Source organism: Hyperolius riggenbachi, chromosome 3, assembly GCF_040937935.1.
Source record: "Hyperolius riggenbachi isolate aHypRig1 chromosome 3, aHypRig1.pri, whole genome shotgun sequence".
NCBI classification, from domain to species: Eukaryota; Metazoa; Chordata; class Amphibia; order Anura; family Hyperoliidae; genus Hyperolius; species Hyperolius riggenbachi.
In genome coordinates this window covers 508,045,537-508,071,334 of record NC_090648.1, presented here as the reverse complement: position 1 = coordinate 508,071,334, position 25,798 = coordinate 508,045,537, and the positions used below count along the sequence as shown (strand labels likewise).

Here is a 25,798-nt window from a genome sequence, read left to right as displayed (position 1 = left end):
GTGATTGTTCTAATATCTCCACCGGGCTTATTTGGTTGGTTGCCCTTTACAGAAACCCTATTTTTCGATGGTGTCAACAGAATTACCTAAACTGCAGTATAGTAAAGCAACCACAAGATGTCACTGTCTGTGGATTGAGGTGATGATCTCTATGGCATTGTGATTTCCTGTATTCATTCTGTGTTCCTCTCTGTTCTAAGTAAGCTGCATTTCCTGATGGTGGCGTATGATATATATCTGCATGTTTTCTTCAGTAAAGAGTTCTAACTTGTTATACTGGCTGCCTATCTGCGTGTACAGAACACTCTGCTCTATCAGTTTCGCGAGTACCCCTCTTTTTGATCACTTCACACCTACCCTTTACGCTTTGCACAGTTTGGGCACCCTTTGTCTCTGCGTTCCTTTTCCAAAAGTGCAGTGTCATCTCATCCCCAGATATTGTGGAGGAATGTGTTGGAATTGTAGTAATGACTACCTAAAGTACAAAAAAAAAAGTCTATCATGCCAGACTCTGTCAAATCTGAAGTGAAAATAAACTTATGGGATAATGAATTAGTTGTGTAGTACAGATAACAAATAGAACATTAGTAGCAAAGACAAAAGTCTCATGTTGTTTCCCAGTACAGGAAGAGTTATGAAACTTCACTTGTTATCTATGCAAAAGAGCTTCTCTGAGCTCACCGACTACTTTAGTCAGAGAGCAGTGCTATTTTCTGGAGCACTTACACATCAAAGAAAAAGTGAAAGACAACTTCAGATAAGGTTTTACTGCAGGGGGGTTCAGAGGGTCGTTAGCTTTGCTCTGTTTCATAGTTTAAAAAGCAGAGTGTCGTTTGTAAACTGTAAATATTGCAGAATGATGCAATGTTATAAAAAAAAATATATAACTGAAAATAAAAACATGAGACTCTTTTCTTCGCTACTAATGTTCTATTCATTATCATTACTACACATCCAATTCCTTATATCATACTTTTTTTTTATTTATTTTTTTTGCTTTAGTGTCACTTTAAGGTTCACTTGGCTGATGGTGTAATGGTTAAGGGCTCTGCCTCTGACACAGGAGACCAGGGTTCGAACCTTTGGCAAGTCTCCCTTACACTGCTACTGCCAATAGAGCGCGCCCTAGTGGCTGCTGCTCTGCTCTGGCGCTTTGAGTCCACAAGGAGAAAAGTGCAATATAGATGTTATTTGTCTTGTCTTGTCTTGACTTTAAAGTGGATCCGAGATGAACTTTTATTCATTGCATAATTGTGTTCCTTTCCTATAGTTTATAGGGCATTCCTCAAGCCAAATACTTTTTTGTTTTTGTTTTAATACTCTAATTCCCTATAAACTAAACAAGCCTCGCCCACAGCTCAGAGTGCCTTGGCAGTAGCAAGGGCTCATGGGAGCTCAGTCTGGGCAGGAGGAGGGGGAGGTGTTACTAGCCAGAGATTTCAGAGTCAGAGGGGAGGAGGAGGGGGGATTAGGTTTTTTTCACAGGCTGAGTGTTCAAGATGCAGATAAGCCTGCCTCTGTGTAATGTTTACAAACAACATGGCTGCTGTCATCAGGGGAGGACTGGGACCTTTTGGCCTGAGGGAAAACACAAACTAGAGGCCCAGTTGCACTGCAGCCCCAGCCCAAATGACAGGTAAAGTATAAATGCACAGGCACCGTGGGGCACATAAATACATTTTGAGGGACAACAGCCATGGTTTCCATCGCGTTCATAATTTGTTATTATCGCACTTCACGACCACATCGGCCCGAGATTTCCCAGCATCTCAGATTGAACTACTTTCCACCCGAAATAAGTTAAATTGTTGATTGAGCATGCTTGTTTCATCCGATTGAATAATACTGATTGAAGCGGTTGGTGGATCGGCCAGCCCTAAATCATTAAATGAGAGGCAGCCTGGGGGGAAATCTCCCCCCTTCCCCCCTGGCCAGTCCTCCCCTGGCTGTCATTGTATCACAAGAAGAAATAATCATTTTCTATTAAAGCTGTTTGCAGCTAGATTTGCTAAACTTTAGATAAGATATATAGACAAGTTACTTGTTATAGTTAGTTTTTCATCCAGGATCCGCTTTAAAGTGGACCTGAACTCTTGCGCTTGAGTTGTTATTTATGCAAAAGAGCTTCTCTGAGTTAATCGACCCACATGGTAAAACTGTGAGCCAGCCCCCAGTCCTGTTTTCTAAATAGCTTAAAGGAGTTATCAGGATAAAATTAAGAAAATAAGTTCTACTTACCCGGGGCTTCCTCCAGCCCTAAGCTCCCAGCATGTCCCTCGCCACAGCTCTCCCTGCAGCCGTTCGACGCCGCTGCCTCCCGGTCCCCGGCGATGACGTCAGGCCGACCTCCAGTAGTTTTGCACCTGCGCAGTCCGCTTCGGCCCACGTGGCGGTGATTGACAGCGCCGCTCGCGCAGGCGCAGTATAGGCCGACCTGACGTCATCGCCGGGGACCGGGACGGAGTTGCGGCGAACGGCTGCAGGGAGAGCTGCGGCGAGGGACATGCTGGGAGCTTGGGGCTGGAGGAAGCCCCGGGTAAGTAGCCCTTATTTTCTAAGTTTTATCCTGATAACTCCTTTAAAGAGGAACTCCAGTGAAAATAATGTAGTAAAAAAAGTGCTTCATTTTTACAATAATTATGTATAAATGATTTAGTCAGTGTTTGCTCATTGTAAAATCTTTCCTCTCACCGATTTACATTCTGACATGTATTACATGGTGACATTGTTACTGTGGGCAGGTTATGTAGCTGCTCCTAGCTGTTTTGGCCGTTACAGACAGCTGTAAACAGCTAATTCCTGTCTGTGAACATTGTTACATTGTGGCAGTTTTCCCAGAGTACCGCGGTCCCAGAGCTTCTTGTGGGAGGGGTTTCAGCACAAACTCAGTCATACAGCGCCCCCTGATGGTCTGTTAGTGAAATGCAATAGATTTGTCATGTAAAAGGGGGTATCAGCTACTGATTGGGATAAAGTTCAATTCTAGGTTGGAGTTTCTCTTTAACAGCCAATAAACAGTGAGACACAGCTTGTGATTAGGATTCACTGCATCAAAGTTCAAAGGATGTTTAGCTCTGCTCTGTTTTACAGCTTAACCTCGTGAGGACTGCAGGGTTAAACCTCCCTAGTGACCAGGACATTTTTAGTAAAAAAAAGGCCACTGCAGCTTTAAGGCCAAGCTGCAGGGCCGCACAACTCAGCACACAAGTGATCTCCCCCCCCCTTTTCTCCCCACCAACAGAGCTCTCTGTTGGTGGGGTCTGATCGCTCCCCCCATGTTTATTTTTTTTAAAATAAATATTGTTGTTCGTGTTTTTTTTTTTTTTAAACTGTTCCTTTAAACCCCTTCCCTCCCTCCCCCAGCCAGCCAATCATGGCGATCAGCTCTCATTGGCTTCACCCTATGAGAGCCGATCGCTCTCTTGTCCCCCAGGGTGACAGCCGTGCGATCACGGCGTCTAACAGTCTCCCGAGCGACAATAGCCCGCTCAGAGACTGAAGGCGGGGCGAAGCTCCGCCCCCCAAGCAGGAGATTCGCGCTCAGCGTGCGCGCGATCTCCTGCAAAACAGAGCCCCAGGACTTTACGCCAATCGGCGTTAGGCGGTCCTGGGGCTGCTGCCGCGGCCACGCCAATCGGCGTCACGCGGTCGGCAAGAGGTTAAAGGACAGAGTGTGGTTTCTAAACTGCAAATATGACAGAATAATGCAATGTTATAAATAAAGCAATATAAAAGAAAATAAAATTAAGAGACTTTTCTTTTGCTATTAATGTCCTATTTCTTAGCTGTACTACACATACAATTCATTATATCATACGTTTATTTTCGCTCCAGTGTCATTTTAATGTTACTTGGGGAGAGAGGGGCGTCTCAGGATTAAGGCATGGTCGGAAGAGCCCATTTCCGTTTCCGGGACAATTCCGCATACCGTCATACCGAAATTCCGCTACCGTTTCATTCCGACGGTATTCCGGAGCTGTTCCGCGGAATTCCGATGTATCCGGAATTCCATCGGAAAAATTTTAAAACTCCTCCTCCTCCTCCTCCATCCATCCATCCTCTTATATCATCAAGTAGGGAATTGCAGATTTTCAAAACAGCTAATATACCATAGCTGGGATTTGAACCCAGGACTCAGTGTGTAGTAGTTATCTGTCTTACCCTCTAGACCCTAGGTTCTCAACGTGTGGTACGCGTACCCCAGGGGGTACTTCTGATGGTTCCAGGGGTACTCGCGGTTTTATATACTTAACCAAGAATAACAAATTAAGGGCCCGTTTCCACTATCGCGAATCCGCATGCGGGCAACGCATGCGGATCCGCACAGTCAGTAGAAGTGGATGGGACTGTTTCCACTTGTGCGTTTCCCCGCACGTTTTTCTGTGCAGAAAAAATCTGCAGGGTAGGGGCCTCAGAATTCGCCTGCGTGTGGAATGCAGGCGAATCGCACACAATGTATTTAATAGGGAAATCGCATGCGTTTTCCCCATGCGTTTTTTGCCGCGATTTCGCATGCGATTTCGCATAGGTACCCATGTTAATTCACACAGGCAGTGACATGGTTAAAATCGCATACAGCCTTACCTATGCGAAATCGCATGCGAAATCGCGGCAAAAAACGCATGCGGAATCGCACCCGCATGCGATTTGCCTGCGGTGATTAGCCGGCGATTTCGTAACGCTACAGTGGAAACGGGCCCTTAGAGTTGTAGAAAATGATAAATCCTATTTAAACAATACCAAATTAGTGTTTTAGCTATTTAAAAGCAATAGTAAAGGCTTGGAAATAGTTTAGAACCAATTATCATGTACTAGCTTTAAATATATATTTGTCAAGGGGTACTTGTGATAATGTTTACTATGCTAAGGGGTACTTGGTGAGTACAGGGTTTTAAAAGGGGTACATACCAATAAAATGTTGAGAAACGCTGCTCTAGACCATGAACCACACTACATGCTAAAGCTGGCCTAGCATAAAGCATACTACCATTATGATCAATTCGATAGTAAAAGTAGCATGATTAAGGATTTGTACTTTTTGAAAAGCATGCTTATATACCATAGCTGGGATTTGAACCCAGGACACAGTGTGTAGTAGGTATCTGGGTGGGAGGAGGAGGAGGAGGAGGAGGAGGAGGAGGAAGAGAAGGAGGAGGAGGAGGAAGAGAGAGAGAGAGAGAGAGAGAGAGAGAGAGAGAGAGAGATTTTTTGGTGTTATTCCGGAAAATTCCATCGGAATTATAAAATTTCCGCGGAATTCCGTTTAAGAGGTATAGGAATTCCGTTCCGACCACCGGAATCGGAATTAGCTAATTCCGTCCGGAATCACGGAATTAATAATTCCGCGGAATTTTCCGACCATCCCTACTGATTGGCCGTCATTCCTCCAGTCAGGTGAGAGCACTGCCCACCTCAGAATTGCACCTGCGGCATAATTTTTCAAAATCTCTCTGCCTAGACTCTAGCCACGCCTATCGGCATTGCTATAGCCTGCCCCCAGCTCTGCAGCTGCGGTGTAATTGGTGGATGCCGAGTTGGAGGCAGGTAGTGGCAATGGAGGTGGAGGTCTCCGAGGAGCTTTGTCAGACTTCATAAACATGCCTGCAAAAGCATTCCCAAGGGGGGGCATCATGTTTCCCAAGTACCTCGTCGAATTAGGTGAGTATTTCACTGTGAGAACCTGTCATGCCAGCCTCTGTCTCTTGTTACCGGAAGTGTAACATGTAATCATAATAATGATGTGATGTTATATAAATAGACAATAGTACTCATGTCCCCCTGAGGAGTGGGGACAGATGGCAAGCAGACATGGAGTCATTCATAGCAGCTCATCAGAAACGAGCCCACAGATTCCTTTCCTCTGGTTTGGAGAATAACCGGTTCTCATGACATTATGCGGTAACACTGTTCCCCCCGCGACAATGGCAGCGGGAACCTAACACGCTGGGTGTGCACATGTCCGCAATGGCCAGGCCTGTAAGAAGTGTGCTTCATTACAAAACAGACAATTCTCTTTTCAAAAGTTTCTACACCACTTACAATATTCTCCCAGGCAACATCAAAGGCGGGAGGAGAATTCGATCGCACTACAAAACCGATAGCGCCAATCTCGGTGAGGTTTAGCCTTGGCTGGACAATGAACGCTTTCTTTAATCTATGATGTACAATCTAGATCTATGATCTAGAACGTACATGGCAAATACCGGCCCGGGGGCCAAATCTGGCCCGCAGGGCCATTAATTTTGCCCCCCAAGTGGTTTCCCCACATTACATTATGTTTGGCCCACTCTTGACCACAAGGGAAGCTATACTGGAGGTGAAGCCCTAGAACACCAGGGAAGCCATATAGGGGAGGAAGGGGGAAAGCACTGACACCGGGGAACTGTATAGGGGAGGGAGGGGGACCACTAGACACTAGGGAACTGTATAGGGGAGGAAGGGGGCAACTATACACAAGGGAACTGTATAGGGGAGGAAGGGGGCAACTATACACAAGGGAACTGTATAGGGGAGGGGGGTGACTATACACCAGGGAACTGCATGGGGAGGAAGGGGAAAACACTGACACCAGGGAACTGTATAGGGGAGGGAGGCGGACCACTAGCCACTAGGGAACTGTATAGGGGAGGGAGGGGGACCACTAGACACTAGGGAACTGTATAGGTGAGGATGGGGGCAACTATACACAAGGGAACTGTATAGGGGAGGAAGGGGGCAACTATACACAAGGGAACTGTATAGGGGAGGAATGGGGCAACTATACACCAGGGAACTGTATAGGGGAGGGGGCAGCCAGACACCAGGGAAATGCATACAGGAGGGAGGGGGACCACTATACACCAGAGAACTGTATAGAGGAGGGAAGAGGGGCACTAGTCACCAGGGAACTATATGGGGGAAGGGTGCCATAAGTCACCAGGAAACGTTAAAAGAGAAGGAGGTAGCCCCCTAGACATTGAGGTTGGCCCACTCCTTGGTCCCAGAGCTCAATTTTGTCTCACTTTGTATTTAAATTTGACCCCCTGGTCTAGAACTATTAAGTTAGCCATACATCTAGCAATGATGGGCAGGTTAGACTAAGAGACAGATCTCTCTCTGATCGGAGAGAGATCTGTTGGCTGCCCACGCACCAACAGACCGATTCCCGATCTCTAGAAATCGGCCTTGACGCCGCATCCGCCACCTGGCCGCCTCCACTGCTGTCCCCCCAAAAGTAAATGTGCCCACCGCCCTCGGTGCCCATGCATTGTAACCTCACCTGCTCCAGCGACTCCTGCGCTGCTGTCATTACAGAACGTGGCGCGTGTGTAGCGGTGTTCAGGCGCAGCCACGGACAAGACTGGAAGTAACCGCACCTGGAGCAGATGAGATTTCGAAGCACAGGAACGGGGAGGGGCATATTTACAATCACAGGGACAGCAGAGCGGCCTGGGGTCCATCGCCTTTGTTGGCCGTTGTGATATCGCACGCTGTTACCACTGTGCGCCCAAAATCGATAAAAGTATCTAATCAGATGGTCGATCAGGCCGCAATATCGCTAGATGTATAGCCAGCTTAACAATCTTTTAATTTTTTACCGATAGGCTCACTCTTACTGGCCCTATCTGTTGTTGTACAGACCTGACGAAGCAGGTGGGGTCCCCAGAAACACATTGTCCATTAAAGTGCTCAATAAAATGTATAATTCCAGTCTTACTGCTCTTTTACTTCAGTAGAGGTAAGACCAACATTACCTCTACTTTTTTTTTTAAACAGTTTTTTAGTGTTTTATTATATCAGGCGCCTTTGAAATAGTTTCTTGTTTAATCCAAGCTTTCTAGAATATTAGTAAATCGTACTGCAACAGGGTGACATTATTTCCAAATTTCCCAATTAGCTGGGTTATTTTTACATGATACAAGAGGGATCAGCCTTACAGGATAACCATACTACTGCCCATAAATGTGTTCATCTATTTGAACGAAAAAGGCACCATAAAACTAATTTGGACTTTTGACCTTGGACATGGCTGTGTTTAGCACTAGGCACACTAGGCACAAGCCTATAGGCGTCATTGAGCTGAGAGGTGGGTGTAACAATCCTGTAGTCGTGCTGACATCACTGTCCCCAAAGCAGAGAGAACGGGATGGGTGGGCTGAATGGACTGGTCACTGCAGAGGGAACATAGAGTTGGATGGATGGGCTGGATGAGAATTACCATCTGGACTGCCCATCCAGTTTTATTTGCTCCATCGGCGATGACCAATCCGGCTCCATGTTAATAGCATAGAGAATTGTATGGGAGTGCTGTATGGGCAGTCCTATCTGGCTCAGCAAACCAGCTATCTATGCTACATGAACAGACCCAGGCTGCCAACCGCCGGGAAGGCATAGGGAACTGGATGGGTGGGTTGGATGTACAGTCATGCAAGGTAGGGGAGTGAGATGTTACAGCTGGGCTATCCGGGAAACGCAGTGGTTCCACCAATATGGCACAGACTGCCAATTCCCTACCTAATGCCAGGACTGTTTCTTGGGCAGTGCAGGCAGGGCGACCGCCCTGGGCGCAAACTAGCAAGTAGAAGAAAGGAGGCGCAGGCAGAAGAACATAACCGCTAGGAAGCTGGTGATGCAAGGTGCAGCCAAATGGGAGTAGAAAGAAGATCACCAGCACGATCACCTTCCTTGACTCCTCCTGGGCTGCCTGCGTCAGACGTCAAGTCATAATCACATCACCGCCGCGTGATGACACCTGATGTCCTGTAGCGGTACTGCAGGCTGTCAGTGAGTGGTGCCCATGGAGGAGTCTGCTTTCCGGGCTCTCTTCGCCTGTGTGTTTTCCCGGTCCCTGCTTCCTCCTGGATGAGTGGCTGGTCACTGGTAAGTGGGCAGATCTACTTGTGACCTGTGGCTGTGTGACTGTCCCTAAAGAGTAAGGGTTTGCGAGTCCACAGAAGTGTGTGGGTGGGGGGGGGGGAGGGGGCACAATTTTTACACCCTTGCCCTAGGTGCAATTTAGCCTAGAAACCGCCCTGCCTAATGCCATCACGATATCCTTGGAACATTGATTCAAATCTGTGCAGATAGGAATCAAGCAGGTCTAGAATGAAGACTCAACTTGAGTAGGCCTTTTTTCAATACAAAGCAATGAAGCAATTCTATCTCTACTACCTTCTACCACCGTCAAAAGACTAAGGTTAAACAACTTACACATTTTCAACTTTTGATATATCCCAAACAATCTTAAGAGATTGTTTCTGGTAACAGTTAAAGCACAAATAATGCTTAGCTGAGGTGTGTCTACTCTATGAAAAGCGAAAGAGAGAAGGGAGAAGATGAGAGAGAACTACATTGTAAGAACATCAAAGTTCTCCTACAAGAACAATATTGAAAGCCCCTTTGCCCCAACCACAATCTGTCCTGATGGATCACATAAGATGAGAATAACTCTACTGGGAGACACCTGCTCATACTTTTGTTAGTTTTGTCCGACAGGTAAGTGAATGTCATCCTGCCGTGGCAACTTCAAAGGAAGTTCTCAAAAAATAATAACAAATGTAGGGAAAGTGATCCATAATGCCCAGTTCCTCAAAAGTAGATCAACAATGTTCAAGTTCTAGATGTTTTGGCCAAGACGTTATGGAATGATGTTTTCGGACGAGGAAAGTCTAAAGTGTGTACGTAGCTTAGTTATGGTTAAAACGCTTGAGAAGGAAGTTAATCCTAAAATGGAAATTAGAACAAAAAATAAAAGTGCCACCTAAAGAACCTTCGAGGAACTCCCGGGAGCCGTCGGTGTTAGCATGACCCAAAGAAAGGCCATAAAATTCCTGTAAAGAAAAAAAAAATACCGTAACCGCAGATGTGCATATTGTAGGAGCTTGGAATGAGCCGTTTAGACAACGTAAAGAAATCTCCATAACTCTTAGAATACAGATCTCTTTTAAATTCTTTGTTTTCCAGGCAGGTATTATTTTAACGATCGTACATTCTGAAGACCACACAGGGAACAGGCCTGGTGGAGCACAAGGCCATGTCCATTTCCACAATGTAGATAAATGAATGCAAATCTTTTCCCACTTTACCGGCTGGGTGGTGGACTACATTATAACGTATAACACTAAGTCTGCGTTCTGAAATGTAAACACGCAATTAAAAGCTGAGGTGTTTTCTAAAGGGGGAAGCTGATGATTTGCAGCTATTTAGTCTCGGGAGATGAGGAAGCATCAAATGTCGGGGGTCTGCAAAACATCAGAACTATTCTCATTTCCCCGTCTTACGGGCCTTCTCATAACAAAAAATGACTTCTTCCTCCCAGAATGCTCTTGGGCTTGTACTTCGGCCAAGCATCTTTAAGCCATCCTCTCTAATTAAGAGTATTTGTTTGGCTTCAGTGGAGTAATAACGAGACAAAAGGAGATGTCAAGAAAATGTGAAAGTCGAGTGAATTGTTAAGCTGGAGGGTGAAGTAATTTTGTGCAAACCAGAACAAGGAAGGAAGAAACGAGGGAATCGGTCATTCTTGCAAGAGTTGTGTAATGATAGCCGCAAACGTTTTAGAGGGACTGTGACAGACTACGGTGCTTCAAAGCAGAGCCAGGTTTGACGGGCCACTCCAGCAAAAAAAAAGTAAGCAGTTCAAATCAGACAGAACCGACAGGTTTTGGATTAGTCCATCTCCTCATGGGGGATTCTAAGAGTTTTCTTTGTTTTCAAAAGCATTTCCTGAACGGTAGTCTAACTGTTTAATTAGTAAGATACTGACCAGCCTCCCTACTCGCTTGCACACTATTTTGTCAGTTAGACTTTGCAACTGCCATTCAGGAAATGCTTTTGGAAACAAAGAAAAACCTGAGAAACCCTCATGAGGAGATGGACTAGTCCAAAACCTGTCAGTTCTGCCAGATTGTAACTGCTTCCTTTTTTTTCGCCGGAGTAGTCCTTTAAAGGGACTTGTTAAAGAGAACCAGAGATGAAGCACCCTCTTGTATTTTACCTTATAAATCAGTGGGAACATGACAGTAAACTCCTAATCTGCTCTTTGTTTCATTGTTCTCTGTTTAATCTGACTGTTATCACCTCTGATAAGAATCCCCGACTGAGCACTCAGTCTGGCTTTGCTACGGAAAGAGTATAGCCGAGTCTGTCTTCTCTGGTGTCTTTTCAAGCCCAAGCCTGCCCCCTTGTGGCTCTGCTATAATGACTCAGCTATAATCATTCCCGGCAAAGCCAGACTGAATGCTCAGTCCGGGACTCTTATCACAGCTGATAACAGACACTTTTAGCAGTGAGGATGAAACAGAGAGCATGGTAAGTGTTTTCTCTAATGTTCTTACTGATATATATGGTAAAATACACAAGGGTGCTTCGTCTCTGGTTCCCTTTAAGCACTTATTAAAAATTAAATATTGCCTTACCTGGAGCTTCCTCCAGCCCACCGTAGGCCGCAAGGTCTCCTGGCGTCATCCTGGCTCCTCTTCCGTTCCCGGCTGGTGGCTCTGTTATCAGACAACTTCGGTCCGAAATTGTCAGGCTTGCTTCCCGCTTCCTTAGATTAGCGTCCTCGCGTCGGGCGGCTACGCGTCATCACGCTGGCCAGCGTGAGAGTCCTGCGTATGCGCGATTCTCTAATATTGAACTGTGCATGTGCAGGACTCTGATGTCCGCCGGCGTGATAATGCGTAGCCAGCCGGCGTGAGGACGCTTATTAAGGAAGCGGGAAGCAGTTTCAAGATACTGTGTCTGCCCTACAAATCTGTCCACAACACCTGCCCAACCTACATTTCCGATCTTACTCAGAGGTACACACCTAACCCCTTGCTCCGCTTCTTTATTGAACTGTGCCTGGCCGCAAGGTCTGCATGGGACTGGGTGATGCGGGGGGCATCACCCAGTCCCATGCAGACCTCCAGGACTGCATCACCCTGTCCCATGCAGACCTCCAGGACTTCTCAAGAGCTGCTCCAACACTATGGAACTTCCTAACTCCACCCATTCGAACAGCCCCCTCCAACATTTTCAAGAAGGCTCTCAAAACTCACCTTTTCACTCTGTCCTAGGCCCTCAAAACTCACCTTTTCACTCTGTCCCTCACTAGTGCTCTAAACCCGCAGGTGAACTCTGGTCCCCTACCTTTCGTGTCCCTACCTCTCACTCTAGATTGTAAGCCATTGGGCAGGGTCCTCCTCCTTGTGTCTCCTACCTGATCATGCACCTCCATTACCATACACCCATCCTATGGATCTGAGTGAACCTAACTTGCCTAATCTCCATGCTCCCCTCCAGTGACTAACTAAGCATTATCTTGTACTCATACTGTGCTGTGTGATCTCCATGCTCCATCCAGTGACTAAGCATTACCTTGTACTCATACTGTGCTGCGTGATCTCCATGCTCCCATCCAGTGACTAAGCATTACCTTGTACTCATACTGTGCTGCGTGATCTCCATGCTCCCCTCCAGTGACTAAGCATTACCTTGTACCCATACTGTGCTGTGTGATCTCCATGCTGCATCCAGTGACTAACTAAGCATTATCTTGTACTCATACTGTGCTGTGTGATCTCCATGCTCCATCCAGTGACTAAGCATTATCTTGTACTCATACTGTGCTGTGTGATCTCCATGCTCCATCCAGTGACTAAGCATTACCTTGTACTCATACTGTGCTGTGTGATCTCCATGCTCCCATCCAGTGACTAAGCATTACCTTGTACTCATACTGTGCTGTGTGATCTCCATGCTCCCCTCCAGTGACTAAGCATTACCTTGTACTCATACTGTGCTGTGTAATCTCCATGCTCCCATCCAGTGACTTAGCATTACCTTGTACTCATACTGTGCTGTGTGATCTCCATGCTCCATCCAGTGACTGACTAAGCATTACCTTGTACTCATACTGTGCTGCGTGATCTGTTTTTTCTTGTATTCCTGTATGGTCATATTGCTGTATGTCACCCCTAAATATTGTCTGTAACCTAAACTAATATCCAGCGTTGCGTAATATGTTGGTGCTTTATAAATACAATAAATAAATAATAATGTGTGATGGTCTGTGGAGGTAGTACAATGTGGCATAAATGGCAATATACACCAATTGTTCAACCTCTCTCCAGGTCACACAGAACTCAGCATCCAGATAAAGGGTAGCTAGGGTAAAATCACTATATCGTGCTCATATGTACAGTGCCAAACACACCCCACTCAACATGTTTCACCCCGAAGGGTTTTCGTCAGGAGTACATGACATAAAATGCAGTGCTAACATACAACATACAATCAAAACATAATTTTCCCAGCAAATATAGCCCAAGTCAGAGCTAGAGAGTACAGCCAATAAAATCTCTGCAGGAAATGACATCATTGATCACAGGAAGTTCATGATTTGAAGCATCAGGGGCAGCACTAGGGATGATGAATGAGATGAAAATCCTTTCAAAATTATGCAATTTTTTTTATGCTAATGTGTGCAGTTTGAAAATGGACCAATTGATTTAATCCCAGGTTTAAACCGATTGGTCCATTTTCAAGCTGCATATATTTGCATAAAAAATTGCATACATTTGCAACAACTCGGAAGAATTTACACATCTTTGATCATCCCAGGCAGCACAACCAGCACTGCTTCCTGCTGTGCGCTCTTCGCTCATGTGTACAGTGTCTAGCTGCCCAAGGCTAAACATGCATTTGGCCTTTAAAGTGGAACTCCAGTGAAAATAATGCAATAAAAAAAGTGCTTCATTTTTACAATAAATATGTATAAATGATTGAGGGCTCGTTTCCACTATTGCGGTGCAGAATCGCCTGGATTCCACCGCTGATGAAATTGCATGCGGATGCGATTCCACATGCGTTTTTTGCCGTGAATTCACATAGGCGAGGGTCTATGCGATTTTAACCATTTCACTGCCTGTGTGAATTTACATTGGTACCTATGCGAATTCGCATGCGAATTCGTGGCAAAAAACGCATGGGGAAAACGCATGCGATTTCCCTATTAAATACATTGTGTGCGATTCGCCTGCATTCCACACGCAGGCGAATTCTGCGGCTCTTTTGTGCGTGAAAAAAACGCACCTCAACAACGCTACAGTGGAAACAGGCCCATCCACTTGCATTACATGTGCGAATCCGCATGCGTTAGACGCATGCGCATTCGTGATAGTGGAAACGAGCCCTTAGTCAGTGTTTGCCCATTGTAAAAGCTTTTAAATCCCTGATTTACATTCTGACGTTTATCATATGGTGACATTTTTACTGCTGGCAGGTGATGTAGCTGCTGCATGCTTTTTTGGCAGTTGGAAACAGCTGTACACAGCTATTTCCCACAATGCAACAAGGTTCACAAACAGGAAACTGCCAGGAGTACCACGGTCCTCAGAGTTTCTTGTGGGATGGGTTTCACCACAATATCAGTCATACAGCGCCCCCTGATGGTCCGTTTGTGAAAAGGAATAGATTTCTCATGTAAAAGGGGCTATCAGCTACTGATTGGGATAAAATCCAATTCTTGGTCGGAGTTTCTCTTTAAGATGCGAGGGGTTTTGGTGGGAGAAGATGAGAAAGACACAAACAAAATTCACTTCTAGCGGATATAAAAAAAAAAAAGACTCTGCGAGACCTAAAGATGATTTCCCGCAGGCATCATTTCATGCGCTGCAACATTTTGACGAAACTTCAAACTGTGCCCTTTCCCTAACCTTCGCATTCCTGGCTAATTCAAGCCACTTCCTTGTGTGTATCATACAGACCACACTCTGGCTGCTCAAAAGGCATTTCCAACATAAATTGTGCTTTTTTTCCCCATCAAAGGGCCTGCTAGGAAATGGCATCTGAATGCTATAGGTGGTTCTATCACTCTTTATTTAAGCCAGGCTTGACAGGAGATGCTCAATCAGAAATGTTTAAAAATTGTTTTCATTGTATTTAAACCAAAAAGGCTGCCAGTGTTTACACAAAGAATTCGGCAAAGTAATTCAGTATATCGTGACATCAGTGAGACTTTTCTCTTTTTTTTGGCAATAGGTCAGGCCGGGTCAAACTTTCTTCTTAGTCTCAGACAGCACAGGAACTATGGTGGGGGGTAGGGAATGCCGATCTGCCTTCTCTAAAGGCTGAGGACCCACAATGCACTTTTCCCGACAACCGGTGATACTTTGACAGACGAGGGATCGACTCTGCGATCTCGCAAAGTGGGTACAGGCGCACGATCACTTAGATGTCGTTTAGCGTTGCGCCACAATAACGACCATTAAGGGCGGATCAGATATTTAAGATCTCCGACGACTCTGCGCAAAGTACTGTGATCACTTGATTTCCCGTGTGTGCCCCTCGTGTGACGTCACACATACCCGCCAGCCGGAAGATGGATTGCGGGACGCTCGTTGTCAGGGAGACATCGCTGGATCCATCTTCCTTGTCACTGTGGTGAATATTCAGCTTAAAGGATACCCAAAGTGACATGTGACATGATGAGATAGACATCGGTATGTACAGTGCCTAGCACACAAATAGCTAGGCTGTGTTCCTTTTTTTCTTTCTCTGCCTGAAAGACTTAAATATCAGGTATGTAAGTGGCTGACTCAGTCCTGACTCAAACAGGAGGTGACTACATTGTGACCCTCACTGATAAGAAATTCCAACTATAAAACACTTTCCTAGCAGAAAATGGCTTCTGAGAGCAAGAAAGAGATAAAAAGGGGAATTTCTTATCAGTGAGGGTCACACTGTAGTCACTTCCTGTCTGAGTCAGGACTGAGTCAGCCACTTACATACCTGATATTTAACTCTTTCAGGCAGAGAAAGAAAAAAAAAAAGGAACACAGCTTAGTTATTTGTGTGCTAGGCACTGTACACACACATGTCTATCTCATCATGTCACATGTCACTTCGGGTATCCTTTAAGCCTCGAGTTAAAGATCGGCCAGAAAGTTCATGGTGATCCAGAACTCCTAGGAGTTTTCAGTTAACGGTCTGTGCTCCCACTGGTCTAGTAAAGGTAAAACTGCCACGCCCTTCCCTGTGCACGGCAACTTCACCGTACTTTAGTACATCAGGCCACGTTCTTGTATATATAATGTTTTATCTCTCCTTGAGCCTAATGCACAAAATTGCAGTAATATTGCCAGCAAACAGTAATATTAGTGCAGCCCACAGTACTCGAGTAGAGTTGTTCTGACTACTCAGCCCTGTCAGGGATTTGAAGTTGGTACAAAAATAATCTGACTCCTCAGTATATGAAACCTCCGACTCTGACTCTAGGTACCCAAAACTGCTCCGATTCCTCAGCCCTTGGAGGGTTATGGAGTCAGTACAAGAATCATCCAACTCATAAGTTTATGAAACCATCGACTCCGACCCAAGTACCCACAAATTACTCCAACTCCACAGCCCTGTATACAACTGGCACAAACACCTTCATTTGTCTCTATTCAAAGTTCCATTATTTGGATTATAATTTGGGTTCCAGTGATCTTAGAGCACAAACATTTGTTTTAGACCATGACCTCGACAGGCACAAGGAGGTACATTTTTTTTCAGAATAACTCTTATGCACACCAAGTGGTTGTCTAATATGTGGCAATGTGTGGAATATTTAAGAAGAATCCAATCATTTTTCTACTTGTGGCACAGTTAAACTACCATACTACAGCAGGCTCCCTCGCATTTCAGTCCCATTGCCTTCTTTATGTTGGAAGATGCGCCTATATGCACTATTGAGAAGCCCAAACAAAGTGTGACACACACCACCACCACATCCAAGTCCAAGAAAGAACAAGGATAACTCATTCAAAATAGTCTCAGTATGTGAAGTGGTTGCTGGAACCATGAAAATGTAATTAGATCTTTTTCTAAACAATCTTCTACACAAAATCAAGCTAACACTTTATCTCTCTCCTTCCCTTCTTCATTTTAGATAGTTCACCCATATGCTCTACTGAGATGGACAATCAGAGGAGGGCCTCATAACTGGCACGATAGACCTGTTTTTGTCTAAATCAAGATCTAGCATTGGTTGATACCAGAGGATGGCCTCATAACTGGCCTTATAGACCTATTTTTGTCCAAATCAAGAGGTAGCATTGGCCGATACCATTACTATTTCATTAAAATTGACTCACTGTTTGGAAGGGTCAGTCCCATTCTGAATCCTGCTTCTCTCTGTAGGTGCCATGCTTGGACCTGGATACAGGTCATCTTGCAATGTTAAAGTCCTTTGCTCTTCCAAGGTAGAGCAAAATTGTGCCGTTCTCACCAGTGATCTTCAATAAGACTCCTTTGCTGTGCTCCTCTTGTGTCCAGCGAGTTAGCTTAGCTCTAGAGAAGACTGGAGGACACAACATAAGAGGTGCTTGTTGTCCAGCAGGTTAGCTTAGCTCTGCAGGGGACTGGAGGACACAGTCAGATGTGCTTGTTGTCCAGCAAATTAGCTTAGCTCTAGAGAAGACTGGAGGTCAGAACATCAGAGGTGCTTGTTGTTTAGTGAAATAGCTTAGCTCTATAGAAGACTGGAGGACAGAACATCAGAGGTGCTTGTTGTCCGGCGAGTTAGCTTAGCTCTAGAAGAGACTGGAGGACACAAAGTCAGATGTCCTTGTTGTCCAGCAAGTTAGCTTAGCTCTAGAGAAGACTGGAGGACAGAACATCAGAGGTGCTTGTTGTCCGGCAAGTTAGCTTGGCTCTACAGAAGACTGGTGGACACAACATCAGAGGTGCTTGTTGTCCGGCAAGTTAGCTTAGCTCTACAGAAGACTGGTGGACACAACATCAGAGGTGCTTGTTGTCCGGCAAGTTAGCTTAGCTCTAGAGAAGAGTGGAGGACAGAACATCAGAGGTGTCATTGTCCAGCGAGTTAGCTTGGCTCTACAGAAGACTGGAGGACAGAACATCAGAGGTGCTTGTTGTCCGGCGAGTTAGCTTAGCTCTAGAGGAGACTGGAGGACAGAACATCAGAGGTGCTTCTTGTAGGCAATGTTCTCTGCAGGAGCAGAAAGATGAAGAGCAATAGTCAGTCTTTTTGTCACTGCCAGGGTTTGTACTATGGTATCCAAGCACTGGGCGGACCACACGTAGGTGAATTTGAAAACATGTTGAAACTCTGTGAAAAAAACACAACAGTCATAAAATATTCTGAATCAATGCATATCATTTGCATAAAATCAGCATATAAATTAGGGCTATTCAGTCCTACTGACAAAGGGATCGATCAGGAGTAGATTGGATACAGATAATAATGAGGACAGCCAACGTTGGTAATGAAGGGAAAAGTGAAACATTCACACTGCAGGGTACAGGGCTGTGCTCATACCTGACTCCCCAGTTCTGATCCATGCTCTGTACACACGCTGCTGCTACATCCAAAGTCAACTGTAGCTGGGAAATAAAGGGGGCGGGGCTGTGAGCTGCAGGATGCTTGCATATATTTTGGTGTCTCAACTTGTGTCTGTCCCCAGACACAGCACCGGCCCTGGTTTGAGGGGGGATTCTGGGCAGCTGTAATCCCCCCTGTGTTTGCCTATACTATTAGCATCATATTGGCCTCCAAGGAGAAGATATTACCTGCCGTTGAAGATGCTGTAGTTACAAAATCCTTTTTTTTTTTTTTATAGAAAGGGGGGGGGGGGGGAAATCAACTGGTCATTTTCAAACTTTATATGACCCTCTGGCTGTACTACTGTACCTCATACAGATCACACAACAAGGGTAAAGAGGCGCCCAGATGAGGATAACATTAGATTAAAAACAAATAAAATGTAAAAAGGTGAGGAGGCTGACCTCAAACTGAGCACAGGCAACACGTTTCACGGGTCCAAGCTTGCTTCCTCAGGCCAATAACAGTCCAGAGCAGTTAGAGCCAATACTATTGAACGCCAATTTACTAGTATTGAGGCGCTCAATACTATGGAGTCGGGTTCATTGTCTCCACCTGCCTCAAGTGGTTGGTTGCTCCCACTGCAACCCACCTTTGTGAGTAGTTGGAAAAACAAAGCAGATCGAGAGTCCGAATAGTGCAATCGTCAAACCAATTGGTCAAAAAAGTAAATCTATGATAATATATACACACAAAGGTGGATTACCTCTGGTAACTACTCAGTAGGCAGGTGGGGAAATAAGACCCGACCCCACTCGGGTTAAACATTTTGCTCTCCGTAGAAGTAGAAAAAAAGGGGGTAACACCCCTCCACCAAGGGTGAACACTCAGGATAAACAATTGTTCAAAGAGGAGGTGCCAGGAAAGGATAAAATAGTTAAAAACCCCTTAAAAAAGGTGGAGGTAGTGACAGAGGTGGTCATACTTGTCCTGGATCTTTACAAGTTGCACATACTGCCTGATGAAGTGGGATGTTACCCATGAAACGCATTGCTATTACTCTGGAATCTATCTGAATAAAGATATTTTTCAGTGAATAACTGATCATGTTTCTACTTGTGGGAGGTAAGTCTACCACTACCTCCCCCTTTTTTAAACGTTTTTTAACTATTTTATTCTTATCTGGCGCCTCCATTTTGAACAATTGTGTATCACCTTTGTGAGTAGTCCTTTTTGATCTAAATACCATCCAGGAGCTACTAATGTTCTTCACTAGCTGGGCTCCTAATGTCTCTGTGTCCTTTTATCCTTGGGGTGCCAGGACAACCCGCCTATCTACACTTATGAAGACCATTAAAAGCAAAGAGTTAACCTGTCAGTATCCTGTTTAGAACATAAGTAGATCCGGTTCATGGGGCGCTAGACATCGGTGGGGGGGGGGGGGCTCATGTGAGAAATAGGTTAGGTAAGCCCATAGTAAAATATCAGAAAATATGAATTGTACAGTGGGATGCGAAAGTTTGGGCAACCTTGTTAATTGTCATGATTTTCCTGTATAAATCGTTGGTTGTTATGATAAAAAATGTGAGTTAAATATATCATATAGGAGACACACATCAGTGATATTTAAGAGGTGAAATGAAGTTTATTGGATATACAGAAAGTGTGCAATAATTGTTTAAATAGAATTAGACAGGTGCATACTTTTGGGCACTGTTGTCAGTTTATTGATTCCAAAACCTTTAGAACTAATTATTGGAACTCAAATTGGCTTGGTAAGCTCAGTGACCCCTGACCTACATACACAGGTGAATCCAATTATGAGAAAGAGCATTTAAGGGGGTCAGTTGTAAGTTTCCTTCCTCTTTTAATTTTCTCTGAAGAGTAGCAACATGGGAGTCTCAAAACAACTCTCAATGACCTGAAGACAAAGATTGTTCACCATCATGGTTTAGGGGAAGGATACAGAAAGCTATCTCAGAGAATTCAGCTGTCTGTTTCCACAGTTAGGAACATATTGAGGAAATGAAAGACCACAGGTTCAAGTTAAGGCTCAAAGTGGCAGACCAAGAATGATAGACAGAAGTGACAAATGGTGAGAACAGTCAGAATCAACCCACAGACCAGCATCAAAGACCTACAACATCATCCTGCTGCAGATGGAGTCACTGTGCATCATTCAACCATTCGGTGCACTTTACTCAAGATGCTGTATGCGAGAGTGATGCAGAGGAAGCCCATAGCACAAACCGAGCTGCTGGAGGTATGCTGAAGTACATTTGGATAACCCAGCTTCATTTTGGAATAAGGTGCTGTGGACTGATGAGTTATTTGGGCATAACAAGGGCGTTATGCATGGAGGAAAAAGAACACAGCATTCCAAGAAAAACACCCGCTACCTACAGTAAAATATAGTGGTGGTTCCATCATGCTGTGGGGCTGTGTGGCCAGTGCAGGGACTGGGAATCTTGTCAAAGTTGAGGGATGCATGGATTCCACTCAGTATCAGCAGATTTTGGAGACCAATGTCCAGGAATCAGTGACAAAGCTGAAGCTGCGCCGGGGCTGGATCTTTCAACAAGACAACGACCCCAAACACTGCTCAAAATCCACGTAGGCCCCGTTTACACTGCACGCGTTTCCAGCCACGTTTTGGAAACGCGTGCAGGGGGCCGCCATGCATGACATCAGACAGTGCATAGAGTGCACTGTCTGATGTTCACAGTGCATGCGTTCCGGACCTGTGCGGTCTGGGAACGCATGCTGCACGCATTTTTTGCAAAAACGCGTGGCTGTCCCATTCACTTTTCAGTGATTGGATCAGCCACGTAACGCACACAAACGTGGATGGCGTGCGTTCGCATGCGTTGCGTTCCGCACCCATGGCCATCCGCGTTTGTAATGTGAACGGGGCCTAAGGCATTCATTCAGAGGAACAAGTACAACATTTTGGAGTGTCCTCTCAGTCCCCAGACCTGAATATAATTGAAAATCTGTGGTGTGAGTTAAAGAGAGCAGTCCATACTTGGAAGCCATCAAACCTGAATGAACTAGAGATGTTTTGTAAAGAGGAATGGTCCAAAATACCTTCAACCAGAATCCAGACTCTCATTGGAACCTACAGGAAGCGTTTAGAGGCTGTAATTTCAGCAAAAGGAGCATCTTCTAAATATAGATTTAATTTCTTTTTTGTGGTGCCAGATTTATGCACCTGCCTAATTTTGTTTAAACAATTATTGCACACTTTCTGTAAATTCAATAAACTTCATTTCACTTCTGAAATATCACTGTGTGTGTCTCCTATATTTAACTGACATTTTTTATCGTAACAACCAACGATTTACACAGGAAAATCATGACGATTAACAAGTTTGGCCAAACTTTTGCACCCCACCGTATGTCTAGTACAGCTAAGAAACAGACCATTAGTAGCAAAGAAAAGAGTATCATTTGTATTTTCAGATACCGTATATAGCATTGCATCATTCTGTAACGATTTGTGTCAGCAAGTAACAGAGTTCTGATTATTAGGTGATCTGCAGTATCACCAATAATACAGAGATATACCTGATTATATGATGATCTGCAGAATCACCAATAATACAAGTATACCAGATAGCTGATGATAGCAAAGCATGGTGCTTGGTACAACAGTAGCACTGATAGGTTTAGCTATACCTCACCAAAGGAGCTGGTGGGCACTAACAGTACAGAGCCCCTCACCAGAGACAAGGGCCCTCTGGTGAGAGTAGAGAGGTCAGACTAATCGAGTTGGCAACAGACAGACAGATACAGTACCAAATCAGAAGGCAAAGGCAAGAAGGTATAAACAGGCAGAGTCAGCAGCAAGATCAGAATCACAGAGCAGAGGGATAGTCAAGAACGAGCCAGAGTAATACACAAATAAATCACAGTAATCAAAGTTATAATTATAGCTATCTAAGGTCTGAGCGCTAACACGAGGTATTTGCAACAGCAGACAAGTTGCGAGTGATTCGGCAAGGCTTAAGAAGCAGAGGAGACCCCTCCGGCACGCCCCCTCCTATCAGCCAATGAGGAGCGGCGAACGTCTCCTCTGACGTCAGCCGACCAGCCGGTCAGCTGACGCGCCTCCTTCCCGCATAAAGGTCCTTTCTGTGCAACGCTATGTGCTGCTGACAAACCCGTCCTCGCCGTGATAGACGCCTGAGGCACGGATAGATCGCTAGGCAGGGAGATGGAGGCAGCTGCGGTGGTAGCGCTGTTCACCGCAGCTGTCTCCTCCATGTTTGTTACACATTCTGTCATATTTGCAGTTTAGAAACCACACTTAATCTTTTAAAGTGACACTGAATTGAAAATAACCTTATGATATAATGAATTGTATGTGTAGTACAGCTAATATAACATTAGTAGCACAGATATGAGTCTCATATTGTTTCCAGTACAGCAAGAGTTCAGAAACTTTAGTTGTTATCTATGCAAAAGAGCTCCTCTGAGCTCTCTGAACCAACTTGGGTCGGTTACTGTGCTGTTTTCTGGTTAGAGACAGAGGATTTTTAATGATATAAGGCCTGAACTTCATCTTAATCACTAGCTGATACCCCCTTTTCCACAAGAAATCTTTTTCTATTCTGAAACAGTTCATCAGGGGCTCTGTAGGGCTGATATTGTGGTGAAACCTCTCCCACAGTGTGATGTCAGCACCATGGTACTGACATGCAGGGCCGGGCCGAGGCATAGGCTGGAGAGGCTCCAGCCTCAGGGCGCAGTGTAGAGGGGGCACAGAATTCATACAGCTGTCATTGCTAATTGTGTTTGAAGCAGAAAGAAACAAGAAAAGGGGATACATGGCAGTGACTGCAAGCCAGATAACTAGATATTAAGGTGTTGGGGAGGTTGTGGGCCCTGTGGCGCCTCTTAGTCTAATAGCAATCAGTGTGTGACGGCTGGGGTGGGAGGGATGGAGGGGCGCACTTTGCTGTCTCAGCCTTGGGTGCTGGAGGACCTTGTCCCGGCTCTGCTGACATCACACTGTGGGAGCCTTGTTACACTGTGGGAAATAGCAGCTGTTTTCAACTGCCAAAAAAGCAAGCAGCATCTCTTTCCACTGACATCACCTGCCAGCAGTAAAAATGTTGCCATGTGATAAAAGTGATAAATGTCAGATTGCAAATCAGGGGGAGGAAAGATTTTACAATGGGCACACACGGACTAAATTATTCATGGATGATTATTGTAAAAATTAAGCACTTTTTTCCATTACATTATTTTCACTGGAGTTCCTCTTTAAACCTTTTTTCCCCTTAAGTGTCACTTTAAGCTATAAACCAAAACAGAAATTGGCCTCAATTCACTAAGATCATGCTGGAGATAATAAGGCAAGAGAAAACTTTCCACCACACAGTGAGAGAGTAATCTTATCTCTTCATTTCTTAAGTTACCTCCTCTGTAGTTAAGTTACCTCCTCTGTAGTTAAGTTACCTCCTTTGTAGTTAATTTACCTCCTCTGTAGTTATTTTCACACAAAGTTAATTAACAGCCTGTCTTTAACTCTGGAGTTATTTTAAGGATTGGAGAGTTAACTTAAAGACAGAAGAGTTAACTTTAGGTTTGCCTGAGGTAAAATGTTTCCTGAATACTACATGCCTTATCACCATGGTGATAACTCTAGAAACGTTATTAAAGACAGGAGATAAGCTTAGTGAATTGAGGCCAATGACTCTTTGAACTTTCCTGCAGTAAAACCTTATCTCAAGCTGTCTTTCGCTGTTTCTTGGCTGTTTACGTGCTTCAGAAAACAGGACTGTATTCTACCTAATCGATCGAACAGCTCAGAGAAGCTCTTTTGCCTACATTTTTTTTAAACTCTTCCTGTACTGGAAACAATATGAGACTCTTTTCTTTGCCACTAACGTTCTCTTTCTTAGCTGTACCACACACACAATCCATTATCTCACAAGTTTATTTTTGCTTCCGGTTTGCTATAATGCTTTCCACTTTAAATAATGCTGCCACCCCCGCATTGAAGTGAGGTTAGCTGGAAGGGAGCCCAGCTATGGCTCTGGTACTCGATCTCTTCCAGGCCTCCGCGTATGCATGGATGGGGCCTCAGAGAGTGGGTGGAGGATCGGACAATTGACATCCTGTCTGCCGCTGTTAACAAATAATCTTTATCCAGAGAACACATGCAAGGTAAACGATATAGAGGGGTGTCGCCTTACACCACTTGTGAAACCAGGCCCTTTAATGAGATTAATAGGATGTCACCTCTCTGCTAGCGTATCCGACATCAAACGCCTGTATATTACCCTTTACCTCCCTCTCCACCTGTTTGCTTTGTGATTTAAATGGTAGAGGACTCTTTAAAGCGATATCATAGTTCTGTTTTCATTTTTTTCCTTTCTTCTCTGCGGATTTATGTACGGAGGACTTTGACATTGTTCCATCCTCGGAACTCACAGCCTCAGAGTTTGAAAAGCAAGTTGAGATCAAAGGTCTGACTTTCTCCTGTTCCCTCTCCTGAAGACAGCAGAATTCCCTCAGTTAGTGATTATTACCCAGTGACAAAAGTATTATTTGGCCGCCATTTCCGGCTCTGTTACATCTGTCCTTTGTACCGTCCCCTACTAGAGAGAAATCTCAGGGAGTCTTCTTTTGTCTTCTCTCGAGAAACGAAAACATCTTGAATTGTTCTGTGACGATCGTAGTCGTGCATTGCTCTGATTTGTCAGTGTCTTCCTATAAAATGTACTGGGGGGGGGGTGCCCAAAAATAGGTGATGCAGCAAAACAAAAAATAATAAGTGGTGAGGGAGGTGGCTTTACCACTCCAGATGTAAGAAGCCAAACCACAGGGTAAATGTAAATAGATTAAAAGAACAACGCGTTTCGCAGGTCTCAGCCCACTTCCTCAGATCAATACAAATTTAAAACATGGTCACAAGTATGGACACCAGAATAAATCATATTTCAATATAATCATACATATTTTATACAAGAATTTTAAATCAGGATGATACCATTTATAGGATTGATACCATTTATAAGAATAAATAGAAGCAAGCTTCCGGCTTTGCAGCCTTCGTCGGGCTGTATACAGGATTGTAAGCCAGACGAAGGCTGCAAAGCCGAAAGCTTGCTTGTGTTAATTCTTTTAAATTAGCCAATAAATGGTATCATCCTGATTTAAAATTCTTGCTTTTACTGATGGCTAACATGGTACAATACCTTACTGCTACTACTATATTTTATACATTTACGCTGTGGTTTGGGTTCTTCCATCTGGAATGGTAAAAAACCCTCCCTCCCCCCTTATTATTTTTTTGTTTTACTGCATTGCCTATTCATTGATCTATGCCTCCATAAGAAAAATTGACAGCTTCTCTGAAAAGTTTCACGTCATCCCTTCAGTTCCTGTAAGTGAGATCTCTCGCTTACAGGATGAAAAACGCAAAAATGACTGTGGCCATCTTATGGCCAAATAGTAAAACTACTACCATTTTTTTTTTTTTTAAATATACACAATCAA

General features: G+C 44.6%; 1 long non-coding RNA gene across 1 annotated transcript in view; it reads right to left on the bottom strand.

Moving 5' to 3' along the window:
- Positions 1-25,798, bottom strand: part of LOC137564464 (uncharacterized) — a 656,659-nt gene that overhangs the window by 182,530 nt on the left and 448,331 nt on the right. Inside the window, exon 5 of the long non-coding RNA XR_011030605.1 lies at positions 17,100-18,076. This is a non-coding gene — a long non-coding RNA (uncharacterized lncRNA). The remainder of the gene's footprint in view (positions 1-17,099; positions 18,077-25,798) is intronic.